Raw genomic sequence first — 13,183 nt, 5'->3', positions numbered from 1 at the left:
GAGAGAGAGAAAGAGAGAGAGAGAGAGAGAGAGAGAGAGAGAGAGAGAGAGAGAGAGAGAGAGAGAGAGAGAGAGCGCCAAGAAAGTAAAATAAAGTCTTTGTCATTTCTAAATTCTGGACTCTTTCATCCTCCAGGAAGTACAAACTGTCTTTTCTGAATTCTGGGCCCTTTTCAAAGGTACTGAGTTCTGTTTTCATAGAAACAGGAAGATTCTTGAGTTCCAAGGTCTAAAGGAGATGGGAGCAGGGGCTGGGGACTTGGTATGAGGCACAGAAGTGCACATCTATGAGAACTCCTGTGATTATGACTTTCAACACCCAGGCCTGGGCCTCTGGGACCATGGTGGAGAGCAGGCTGTCCCACAAAGCAGGTTCCTATGCACTTCATGAGGGACCCTTGAGGAATCTTAAACTGCCAGGGTATGTTTTCCTTGGAATCCAGTGGTCTCTAGAATAGATGCCATCCTAGTGGGCTCAACAGCAAATACCCTGGTGACACATGCTCACCAGCAGCCACTGAATGCTTTGTAGTCACATAGCCTAGGTTTCTTGAGTACCCAGCAGACACGAAATTCTTAGTTTGTAGTTAGATTCTTCAAGGGTGGAGAAAAAAATCCCTTTCTTTCTAAAACTCCTGTTTCCATCTTGAAGCCAGAGGCAGCAATGTTTGCTGCTGATTTGACGTGGGTGTGAGCAGAGGATAGAAAAGGTGGTTTCAAGGCTTTTCACCTAAACAACTGGAAAGGTAATGTTTTTATTTATTAGTGGATTGAGGAACTAAGGCCAAAAAAAAAAACATGTTTTGAGTAATATCACACATTGTTTTTTAGGGTATGCTAAGTTGAGGTGTCTACTAGAGATGCTGCTTAAGAGATCTTGTAGGTAGCTGAAATAGAGGTCTGCAGTAGAAGAATGTGTTATAAGTGTAGAAGCTTCCTACTGAGAGACTGGATGGCAGTTACAGCTACTTGAGGGGACAAAAGTATTGCCCTAATGACCTGACATTCCTCCCATACTTCATCCCAAGTCGATGAACATGTTACAAGCCAAATCAGGTCAGGACTTCAAGTCTAAGATGTTGTTGTTAAGTCCTGGTTCTTCCTCCCAGTCCCATAACCCCAAAATAAAACTCAGATTCAAATTATATTTATAAATACCTTGGCCATATAGCTAGGCTCCAATCTGAGTAGATCAGGAAACCCACTCATTTTAACATACTCATTTTAACTGCCATGTGGCTGGTTTCCTGAACTCGGGTACCATGCATCCATGCACCTGTCTCCTCACCTCTTTCTAGGCTCCTCCCCCGCCTCTTTTCCCAGAATTCTTTCTCCCCCTGAGAAAAAAATGTCCAACCTCTATTTCCTACCTAAGCCATAGGCCATAGACTTCTTAAATTAACAGGTAAAGCATCCATACAATACACAAGAGGATCTCTCTACAGTAAGGCACCCATTTGCTATCAATATTGCTTTAATTTAAACGTATAATGAAGTTTGAACACTTCCTATAAGAAACACTCAGTGAAAATCACACTGACGTTTAATGTTTGTTGCGGCAAATCCAAGTCAGTTCCCCAAGGAACTAAACAAAAACCATGGCGAACATGATTAGAGTAGAGGAGAAAAACTTCGCAGTTTTAATTGAGCAGATTGTGTGTCATGCCCACTCGGTAGTGGTAGAGAATTTGTGAGCTTTTGTGAGCCCCCTGTGAACTACAACGGGTATGTGAACTGCTGCCCAGAATAGCAGTAGCTGGAACATTGGACCCAGGAGGAGCAGTTCTGAGAGAACTTGCTCAAACAGCCAATCTCATAAGTCCAAAGAAATGGGGAAGTGGCAGTTTCTGATGCTCATGGCTGATCCAGACTCTTGCCACTGCTCAGCACTTGAACAAACCTTCTGAAACACAGACTGCGCTTGCTTGTTTATTGTGACCGTTAAGTTTAAGGCAAATGCTCACAGTTGGATGGTAGTATATATAGCATGTGTTTGTGGTTAGCCTTTTACCACGACGTAGACCCCTCTTTCTCCACATCCACTGTGCATGTAGCCATGTCTTGGATGAAGGTACTGGAGGTCAGACTCTGCTTCTCATGTCTTCACAGCAATTTCCCAAGCCCCTAAACTCTCTTTCTTTTTTAATAATGAACTTATATCATGCTGGCATTAATCTATCAACAGTCACCAGCGAATCTGAACCAAAGACATGTTACCACCATCGAAAAAGATCCATTTGCTTCAAATTACCCTTTGATTTTAAAATGTCTTCACTGAGCAACAGATGTCCTGGGTGCCAGTGGCTGGTTCCTACCTATCTTTAACACTCATCCCTGGCTGTGTTCTTCTGAAGTTTGGAGTCAAGATGGCACTGCAGGAGCTTTATATGCCTAAGTGGTAGGTATGATGGTGCCAACCTGTCAAACAATTACAGACCGTATCCATTCTGATATTTCTTTCTCAGAAAGTCTCCTCTTTTTTTTTTTTCTGTCCCTAGTCCCATTTTTTTTGTGATGGTTTGAAAATGTTCCCCCAAAGTCCATATGCTGCAAATGATCCCCAGTGCAGTGCTGTGTATAGGTAAGGCCTAATTGGGGGTGCTCAGATGACTGCTTTAAAGAAAGCATGAGGTCTTTTTGAGAGGGGCACAAGCCTACCATGCCTCATGTGTTTGAACTTGTCATATCTCTACTCAGATGCTCTCTTGTCAGACCCCCTCCTTTCCTTCCAGATTCTGTCCCCCAGGCAGCCTTCCCTGAATGCCCTCTCCTGAGATCTGTAAACTCCACTGGATGCAATTGCTGTTTATGTCTTGTTTATTGTCAGTTTCCCTCCCCCAGAATAGAAAACCCAAGAAAACAGGAACTCTGTCTTGTTTATTGCTATCTCTGCAGGCTCTGGATTAGTGCCTGGTACATATTATGCATTTCACAAATATTTGCAGAATAGATGATTAAGTGAATAGTGGTGCTTTGCCCAGTGAAATTTAAGCAACCTTGTATTTTATTTTTCCTCCCTTTGTAAAATGCTTCTTAGGCTAAATGGTGCCTCTTCTACCTCTTCTCTCAAGGCAATGATTACAGCTCTGCATCATTTATAGTCTACAACGCTACATCATTAGCAGGAAATGGGAAAAAGAGCTTTGCAGACCCTTTGGAGCCCAACTGAGATTTGTATAGCAAATCTTTTTTTTTTTCATTTTTTAAAAGTTTATTTATTTATTTACTTTATATAACAGCTCCTCTCTCCTCCCAGAACCACCTCACTCAGATACTCCCCCCCCTCACCTCTTTCTCCTCCTCTTCTCTGAGAAGGGAGAGCCCCCCTCTAGACATCACCTCCCACCCTCACCCCATCCCCATCCCACCCTCCGACCCTCCTCTCCCCTCCTCACTCCCATCCCTCCCCAACCTCCCCACTCTCCCAAGCCTCTCTATCCCCTCAACCCTCTCCATCAACCTCTGGGCCTGGCACATCAAGTCACTGCAGGACTAGGCACATCTTCTCTCCCTGAAGGCAGCCCCGCTCGGGGAACAGGATCCCAGGTAGGCAACAGATTCAGTGACAGTCCCTGGTGCAGTTGTTGAGGGACCTGTGTGAAGACCAAACTGCACATCTGCTACAAATGTGCAGGGAGGCAGGGGTTAAGTCCAACCCATGCTGGCTCTTTGGTTGGTGGTTCAGTGTCTTGGAGCTGTAAGGGTCCAGATTAGTTGACTCTGCCGGTCTTCCTGTAGCAATTCTTTTATGAAAGTCGTTTTTTTCAAGTGTGTGTGTGTGTGTGTTTGGGAGGGGGCATTATTTCAGTTTGTCTTTATTATTTGAAGACAAAACATTCCCAGCTTCCTCCTGGGAAACAAGCCTGGGTGGTGGTTTTCTGTGGTTTATATAGATAAGCTGTGCTGGCCTCAGTAGCTTACATATTCTTCTCCCCCACACTTAGATTAGGACAGAGGGGAAGGTCAAGCCACAGTAGCTTCTGGAAAGATGAAAGAAATTTAATTTAAGATGCAGCTCTTTCTCTCTCTCTCCAAAAGTTATTTGCTAATTTTCCAATAAAGGCTTTAATCTGTGTGCCCTAAATGTAATTATTTAAACAACCCCAGTGACCATGCCTGAAACTCTTTCATCAGATACCAATCACAGCTCATTCTGTGTACCCAGCACCATCTCCTTTTAATAAAACCCATGTCAATAGGTTTCAAGCCTTTCAGCACTGGGTGCTTAGATATTGATTTCATAGCAGCATTCTTGACCCTTTGAAAACTAGCATTAGCTCTTTAATGCCCTGGTGTTTGTTTTTCTTTTCTTCCTTCCTTCCTTCCTTCCTTCCTTCCTTCCTTCCTTCCTTACTTCCTTCCTTCCTTCCTTTCCTTCCATCCTTCCTTCCTTCCTTCCTTCCTTCCTTCCTCCCTCCCTCCCTCCCTCCCTCTCTCTCTCTCTCTCTTTCTCTCTCTCTCTCTCTCTCTCTCTCTCTCTCTCTCTCCCCCTTCCTTTTTTTCTTCCCATCTGTCTGTCTTCCTTCCTTTTTTCCTTAAAGATTTAAATAGGTTTTTTTTTCTTTCCTGTTAACTTGATAGTCCTGTTAACTTAAGATTTGCATTGTCTTACAATTTACATATGTTTTTCTCTCTTCCTTTTAAAACCTTTATTTAAAAAAAAAATTCATAGTGCATCTCTTCACAACTCAGTATCTGTTATGAAAGAGAAACCTGCCCAAATGAAATGTTTGTGTTCAAGCTTGCCATGACTTGGAAATTTTGATTGTTTTTCCTTTGCTAATTTAGTTTTCTTTGTATTTAAAATTTCAAAGGCAGACTTTTGTGTAGGAGATGATTTCACCCTCAGTATAAACTTCATACTTTGGATCCCAAGGCCATCTTTTCAGCATCGCTTTGCCATTCTACTTCCCTGTATTTGCAAGTGATTCATGGTGAAGGTGTGTTGAGCACTCTTGTGTAGAAAGGACTAAGCTCAGCACTGTGCCTGACATGTTCTCCTAGAGCCCCACCCCAGGCACAGGAGAGAGGCACTATTCTGAAACCTCTTCTTTTGGATGAGAATAGAGATTCAGAGAGTATACACTCAAGGTAACACAATAATACTTGGCAGAGTTGAAATTAAAGGTGTGCTCCTGTCTCCAGGGTTGATGCTTTTAGGCAATATAATACAATGTTTCTTTATAATTCTACCTTGGATGGTATTCTCTTCTTCACATTCCAACCCTGTATTAGCTACAGTTGTTTAAAGTCTTACTAAGGTAGCAAAACCTGGCCGCACAGGCTCTGAACCAGATGAAGTAGATCTAAAGCCAGGGCCAGCACATAGGAGATAAGACATCTTGGGTAGATGATGTAACGTTTTGTGCTTCACAGTCTTAGTTTGAAGGTGAGAACAATGCTACCTACTCACAGGGTTGCAATACTTACATAGGTAATAAACTACTATGTAATACTTACATAGGTCAGTGTGTACAAGGCATGTCAAACAGTCTCTGGCATTTGGGAAGCATGCAACAACAGAAAATCCTTCTATGTATTTATAGATTCAATACACATAGCTACTTAAGACAGTCTTTTCCTTAGAGTGTTAGTAAGTCTAGTTAGAGGTCAGAAAAGAGTGCTCATGAGGGGCAGAGATCACACTTAGAAAGGCAGTGTAGGTGCTAGATGGTAAACCTAAGTCCAATTAAAGAGAAATCCTTAATGGGTGGTTAAATGAAACTTAAAGAAACACGTAGCTCTTCCAAACATGCGCTTTCCCATCAGGGCAGGTCATGCTCAGGATGGCCTCCACAATTCTCCTTCCAATTGTCCTTCTGCACTGTCACTTTCCCAGCTCTCTCTTCAAGAGGAGGTATTTATTTCCTGGTCCTTGAATTCTAGTTAACCCCTGACTTGTCTAAACCACCAGAATGTGCTAAACATGATACAGTATGGCCTGCAGCCTTAGACCTTAAAAAGTATGGCAGATTCCTTTTTGATTGTGGGATAAGCTTCATGAAAGAAGCAATGCCTGCATTGTTGCAAGATGAGAAATGGGGGTGGAGAGATACCTGGATAAACCCTGACCATTTCAGCCGGAGTTTGCGGCATGTGATTGAAACATAGCTCCCTAGATTTTGTGTGTGTGTGTGTGTGTGTGTGTGTGTGTGTGTGTGTGTGTGTGTGTAGCTTAAAACAGTAAACATTTATCATCTCAGTTTATGATTAGACCACTATTCCCATAAGATGACAATCAAGGGACCACCCAGGAATAGGTTTTCATCTTGAAGACAGAGCTAGGAAATTGACACACACACACACACACACACACAAACACACACACACACACACAATTACATAGAAATTCAACCTGGTTTTGCCATTGCATATATTTGTATATAGTTTCAGGGCTGAGCGGTCTGCATTCAACGACCAATAAAAGGCTCATCCCTTGGAGAGGATAATTCTCCCTGTAGTCATTAGCTGCCTGTAGTTCTTTGTCTAGGGTTTGGACCCTGTGAAGAATTTCCCCTTCCATGTTAGCATGTCCATTGATGGTGTCTATTGTTCTGGGTTGGGTTATGCAGCCATTTCTAGGAGAGAGTGCTTGCAGCAGATTTCTTGGTCTTTTGGCTCTTATTTTTTACCCCACCATTTCTTCTGTACCATTTCCACCATCCTGAACCAAAGATGCAGGAGCTGTGACATAGATGCACTAATTGGGCCTGTTAATCTCTGCATTGTGTCCAGTTGTGGTTTTGTGATAGTCTCCATTTGCTGTAAGGAAAGACTTTTTTTGATGAGAGATAGTAGCTACACTTCTTTGGGAAATGTGTCTTGCACACCTAAACATTCTTCTGTTTTAAAGTATAAGATGTAAAGTAAAATAATAGTGTAGTAAATACATGAGTTATACTAGTAAAAATCTTTTACCATCAATACCAAGTACTGTGTATGATAATTATTTGTATGTGCTATGCATACATATACACATACATATATAAATAAAAAGAGGCTATTAACTTGAGGGGCATGGAAGGGGTTCAAGGGAGGAGTTGGAGGAAGGGGAGGGGGAAATTGATGTAATTCTATTTCAATTAAAGACATAAAAAGAGAATAGTATGCTGTATCACCTGTCAAGAGCATATCGACCACCTGATATCTCCACGTCCTCCATCCATCCATCCAGAGCCACCCTTTCAACTAACATCCAAACTTTTAAAGCCTCTAGCCCTGATCCCCACTATATAGAAAGCCCAATGTTGCCATCTTCCTCTTCCTTGCCTCCCTATTTCTGTAAGAATCTCCAGAGCATTGAAGAGGATTGTGATGGATCAGGAGCACCCAGGTACCCAGATTACCTCATGTTCTCATGTCCTATGCATCCTGACATAGCCATTCTATGTACGCCTGTCTTTTTTTTTCCTCTAGTGCTTCATTCTTGATATATACTGGCTCTTTTTTTTTCATTCTCCTAAAACAACTTGAAAACAAAACTGTGGCCACTGAAAAAGATTTTTCTTTCTCACAGATTTCAAAGGGTTGGGTAGATAGCATATTCACAGAGTCTAAATGCAAGACTCTATCGTATACATTCTCATTCCCAGATCATCTGCCCCATTTTCCCCCTTTCCTGGCTCTAGATTATTACTTGACTGGTTTGTGGGATATTCCTCTGGGTTTACTTGAACAAATATACTACAATTGAAATATTGTTGTTGTTCTCAAATCTATGAAAATATGCTGCCTGGACCTACTTTCAAATCTGTGCTGTCATCTGCTCTCTGTGGCTCTCCCAAATGTACAAAAGAGTCCTTTCCCCCCCCCCCCCCACACAGAGATGATTTCCATGGTGACAATTTTAAAAATGGGACATGAGGTCTGAGAGGTGAATCATTTTAAAACTTAGTATCACACTTTGCAGTGCAAAGTGTGGCCAAGAATCTGTGTGGATATTCCAGCCTCCCCTAGACTGTGCTAGATTTTTTTTTCTCTGAGATACCAGGCTTCTGGTATTGTTCAAGTTCAAGGACAGAATTCCAGATAAAGGAAGAGCTGATAATGATTCAAACTTGACTGTTCATTGTGCTGATGAAGGGAATGTGACACTGGCCTTTATTCTCCCCTTGGGCTTGTTGCCATCTGACCAAGTGAGCTCCCTTAGGATTCTATCAACTTTTCTTGCAAGTCCTGGCACTCTTTCTGTTACTTCTTCCTTCCCTCTGTGCCTTACAACGTCCGAATCTTTTTCTTATACTCGAAGCAATTCAGTCTTGTGGTGTAGAATGTGAGGAACTCCTTTGGCAATCAATGGGTTAAATGAGAGAAGGATCTAGAATAGCGTATAGCCTATGCAACAAGCTATGCTATAATAATCTGCCTATGGATGGGAAAGCAAAAGGTTGACACAACACACATTAAATGGTATCTCCACTCTTGGATTAATCTTCTAACAAATATCTCATAGTGGGTTAATGTGTTTTATATTCTTATTCCCTTTAGTGGCCATGGAAAAGACAACTAGAGTTCCTCAGATCTTCCAGATATTCCCCTACATTATCAAGACTCTCTTGCAGAATGAGCAGAATTCCAGATGTTCCCCTACATCACCAAGACTCTCTTGCAGAATGAGCAGAATCTGCACTGTGTCACTTCTGGATGGAGGTAGCTAGAAATCAGTGTGCTCTCTCCTACGCCCTTTCTCCCACTGCACCCCACTGGAATACCAAGCATTCCAAATGGCACAGTGAGAAGCTTCAAAAGGGACTGGCCCATATTAGACTGTGATGTGAATGAAAAATATGTATTTATTGTAATCAGTCACTGGTATTTTAGACATTTGTATTACTATTTAATTACACACCTATACTACTTAAGCCAACATTCTTAAAATAGACTAAATCTAAAATATAAAAATTATATATATATGCAAATGTGTCTCTATAAGCTGTCTCAATTATTCTTCGAATGTCTTTGTGACTGTTTATACATGTGAAGATCCCATGGGTGTATGAGTGAATTCCATGAAGAGTGAGAACATTAAATATTAAATACAACTCTTTACTCTGTAGTCCTCTTCTTGCTGCTAAATTCTCAGCATTCAGACACAGGTATACTATAGTGGCTGTTTCATTTCCAAATTGCTCTAGAATTTCATAGAAACAGTTACATAAATTTTAAGATTTGTTCTCTTAAAGTTTTTCATGGTAAACTTAGAAATCTGTCTCGGTTGTACAGAAAGTAGATTACGTCAGAACCTTTATACTTGAGCTGTTTACTGTTTCTTATGATCCATCCAATTATCTGTCACCCAGCACAGATAAATTCTAGGCCCCTTTCTGGTTGCCTTTCTTCTCAGAAAGTCAGATGTTCTCCCATTGAGGTACATTCAGTCCTATTTCCATCTCTGTCACAGGATAGTGTAACAAGTTTTCTGGGGTTCCAATAGCACCATACAAATGGAATGCCCTTTTGTAGTGCAACCCAGACTCTGAAAACCCAAGATAAGATGGTGTCCATGTCATTCTGCCCCAGAAAACAGGTGGAAAGATCTATCCTGGAACCTCCTCTTAGCTGCTGCTACTTCCTTAGCTTGTGGGAGCAAATCTCCAATCTTCAGAGGGCATTCCTCTGAGCAGGTATCTGTATACAATTTCTCCCTTTTTATATCAGTTGTGTTGGATCAGGATCTCCCTGTCCTCATAGGAAGATCTAACTTCGTACATCTATACCAACCACGTGTCTGAGTACAGCTGTGCTCTGAGGTACCAGATCTTCAACACATAAAATTTGGGGCATATAATTCAAGCCTTTCCAGGCACCAGTGTAGCCATACACTATGGCAGTCAATATCAAAGACATAAGACTCCAGTTCATTTGTGTTGGAAGCTCAGTTTGTTTTTAAGATGGGGGTCTTTCATCTTTCATTTCTATGGAGGGTTCATGTGATTCTTAAATGACATGTGTAATATGATGTCACCTAGTCTGTCTCAATCTGAACTATGGCCTCGAAGACCAAACACAAATAATAAATGGAAAAATACCTCCACATTCCAAAGTGATTTGTTTGACAAGTCATGCCAGACATGCTTACATGTACAGATGTACAGAAACATCTGGGATGGACTACACGCAATCTTCCATCTCTACTGGTAAAAGACTCGATGCTCATGAGGCTAGAGAAGTTGTTTTAGAGAAAGTTGTTTGATTTTGCTGTCCGTGAGAAGAAGAGTACAGTGTTTTTCTCTCACATCAAGTCAGGTGACAGAGACCTTACAGTAACCTTGAGAGAAGTGTGATGGAACATTTGAGTCCAAAAGAGTCAACGTATAAGCTGTATGTGGCTGGGAGTCATCTAGATACTGGATGCAGGACCTCATGAACTTTCTCATGGGTAGCAGAACAAGACAGAGGGGGATTTCTTGAGCATCCAGTCATCTCACAAGAAGAACCTAATCTGAGGCCATTTCAAGAATTTCCCTCCTCATAAGAGGGTTTCCTGCCAAACTGGACTTCTGCCAAAAGAAGATGGACATTTAGCCTCTGATGGAGAAACTTAGGGTATTCACCTTTGGCGAGCAGAGAAAGGAGTTATAGTTGGAAGGCTGAAAAGTGAACCTATATCAGCACCTCCATAGAGAAAAATCAGCAACGGGGATCTTCTATACCCAGAGGTCTCTAACACTTGATTACACACAGAATAGCTCAGAGACTTCTACCCTCCTGGTTTCTTTTATTAGAAGCATTCCAACCACAGAGTATCCTGAGGCAGTCTGGCAATGGAGATTATACAAAGAAACGGGAAAGAAGCAATGAGACAGAAACCCACCATGTCCTAAAATGAGCGGTTGCATCATCGATGCAAGGCATGCCTTGAGAGTCTAAAGTGAGCTTGGCTAAAGAGGGCATCTAGGATTTAAATGGGATGAAGTCATTGCATTATGATACTGGCTCTGGGCTGAACATTTTAATTATGAATGTTACAACAGTTTTTAGGTGCTGAAGTAAAAATTTTAGATGATGAGTCTTGCTTGTTGTCCTTTATAGAATAAGGAAAATCTATTCACAATTTAAGTAAGATGAGGGAAAGAATTCAGTCACGTTCTACTTTTAGGTCACTGCATTCATCCTGGGAGAAAGGCGGTACTCAGTAAAAGTTGCCTTTAATTTTGTGACGACAGTAATTATTATAGTTACCATTCTGATTGAAGAAATTTATTCTATTGTTTTCTATTCTATTTACTGAAGAAATCTATTCTATATTTTGTGTAATGACTCCAGAGAAATTATCTAGCCGGGCGTGGTGGCACACACCTGTAATCCCAGCACTCGGGAGGCAGAGGCAGGTGGATTTCTGAGTTCGAGGCCAGCCTGGTCTACAGAGTGAGTTCCAGGACAGCCAGGGCTACACAGAGAAACCCTGTCTCGAAAAACCAAAAAAACAAAACAAAAACAAAAACAAATATTTTCAAATAGATATATTAGATTCTTAGAAAATCTAGAAGGCCTATTCCTAAACCAAGCCTCCAGCAATACTCAGGAGGAGACAGCCGTCAAACTGGTTTACCTAGAGCCACAGATTGACTCTAGGGCCATATCCCCAGTTAATTATGTGCAATAAAATGTCTACAATAGAAATATTTGAACCATTAAACATACTACTATGGTTGTAGTCCGAGAATGGGATAGCCACTCTCATGTTGGAGATATGGGATAGCCACTCTCATGTTGGAGATACTAGTTGTAGTTCATATGAAGTTGGACAGAAGATGCTGAAATGCTTTTGCTTGGAGAATCTAGCACCTCTCTGGTCCCACCTCAAGTCAGTGACAAGCATCCCAGAAGACCCTGCTCTCACTTCTGCCTTTACAGTTAGATTCTGTCTTACACTCTGAACATGAGCTAAGGAGGAGTCCAAGAAATCTAATGACCACAGTTAGGATTCCTATTGTTATGATGAGACATCATGACTGTAAACCACTCAAAGAGGAAAGGGTATATTCCAATTTGCAATTCTCAGGTCACTGAGACAAGTCAGCAAGATCAAAAGACAGGAACTTGGAGGCAGGAACTAGAGCAGAAACTATGGAGGAGTGCTGCTTATGACGTGCTCCTCCTGGATTGTTCAGTTTGTTTTCTCATGCAACTTGGGACCAGAAAACCAACATGAGCAATGCTGATAGTAAGCTGAGCCTTCCCAAATCAATCACCAATCAAGAAAAATTCTCCACTATCTTGTCTATAGGTCAATCTGATGAGAACTGAGGTTTGTTCTTCTCAAATGACTCTATCTTGTGTCAGGTTGGCATGAAATCAGCCACCTCATTAACTCTGAGCTTTCCAATTTCTTCAGGAAGAAGTGATTGCATAGATGCTAAAAGCCAGCATTTTGGCTCTCCCGTGCTGATTCCATGCACATGCAAGGTTGTAGTTGCCTTTATACTGGATACTGGGTTCATTTTGGCTTAAGAAAATCATCTCAGTTAAGGAATAGTTTTTAGACAATAAAATGTGTCAATTTTCAGTGTACAGTTCAAAAAGTTTTGACAGATGATATATGTATAAACAGCACCACCCAAGATACAAAGATTGCTAAGAACTCAAGACTTCAAGGCCAACTAGGTAACATAGAAAGATCTGGTCTCAGAAGGGAAAAACAAATGTAGAATCTATCATCCCCAAAAGTTCCCTGGTGCTTAGTATCCTGTTGCAGTCAATCTCCACTTCTCTGATCTACTTTCTGTCACTATCAACTCATTTCCCCTACTCTAGATCTCAATAAACAGAGCCATGCAGTGAGGTACAGATGTTTTTAGTTCATTCTTCCTTCCTTCCTTCCTTCCTTCCTTCCTTCCTTCCTTTCTTTTCTCTTTCTTTCTCTCTCTCTTTCTCCCTCTTTTCTTTCCTCCCTCTCTCCCTCCCTCCCTCCCTCCCTTCCTTCCTTCTGATTTTCTTTTTGCTTGCCAAGAATGCAGTGTTGCCGGAACAAATCCTTAATTTGTACAAACAGTTAAATCCCAGGTTTGCTTCCTACTAACTTTGGCCTCATAAAAGTTCAGTGTGCTGCTGAATTTAAATTTCTTGTCTCCATAATGATGATTTAAAACATAAGAGGAGAAGGCTAGGGCTCATGTATGAAAGTACATAGTTGACACTAGAGCAGGGATGGCTGCATTGTTCTTGTTCATAGTCTATCCTT

General features: G+C 41.4%; 1 long non-coding RNA gene across 3 annotated transcripts; it reads left to right on the top strand.

The window, feature by feature from the left end:
- The first annotated feature begins 208 nt into the window (after positions 1 to 208).
- On the top strand, positions 209 to 9,048 carry Gm35194 (predicted gene, 35194). 3 transcript variants are annotated; one of them, NR_167984.1, is made up of 3 exons: positions 209 to 421; positions 2,186 to 2,398; positions 8,488 to 9,048. It is a non-coding gene; the product is annotated as a predicted gene, 35194 (long non-coding RNA). The 3 variants fall into 3 exon arrangements; NR_167985.1 differs by lacking the exon at positions 2,186 to 2,398 and adding an exon at positions 653 to 746; NR_167986.1 differs by lacking the exon at positions 2,186 to 2,398.
- The last annotated feature ends 4,135 nt before the right edge of the window (positions 9,049 to 13,183 follow it).

This window comes from Mus musculus, chromosome 6 (assembly GCF_000001635.26).
Source record: "Mus musculus strain C57BL/6J chromosome 6, GRCm38.p6 C57BL/6J".
Taxonomy (NCBI): domain Eukaryota; kingdom Metazoa; phylum Chordata; class Mammalia; order Rodentia; family Muridae; genus Mus; species Mus musculus.
Note: the sequence above shows the minus strand (reverse complement) of the source record. Positions and strands in the feature narration are given on the sequence as shown.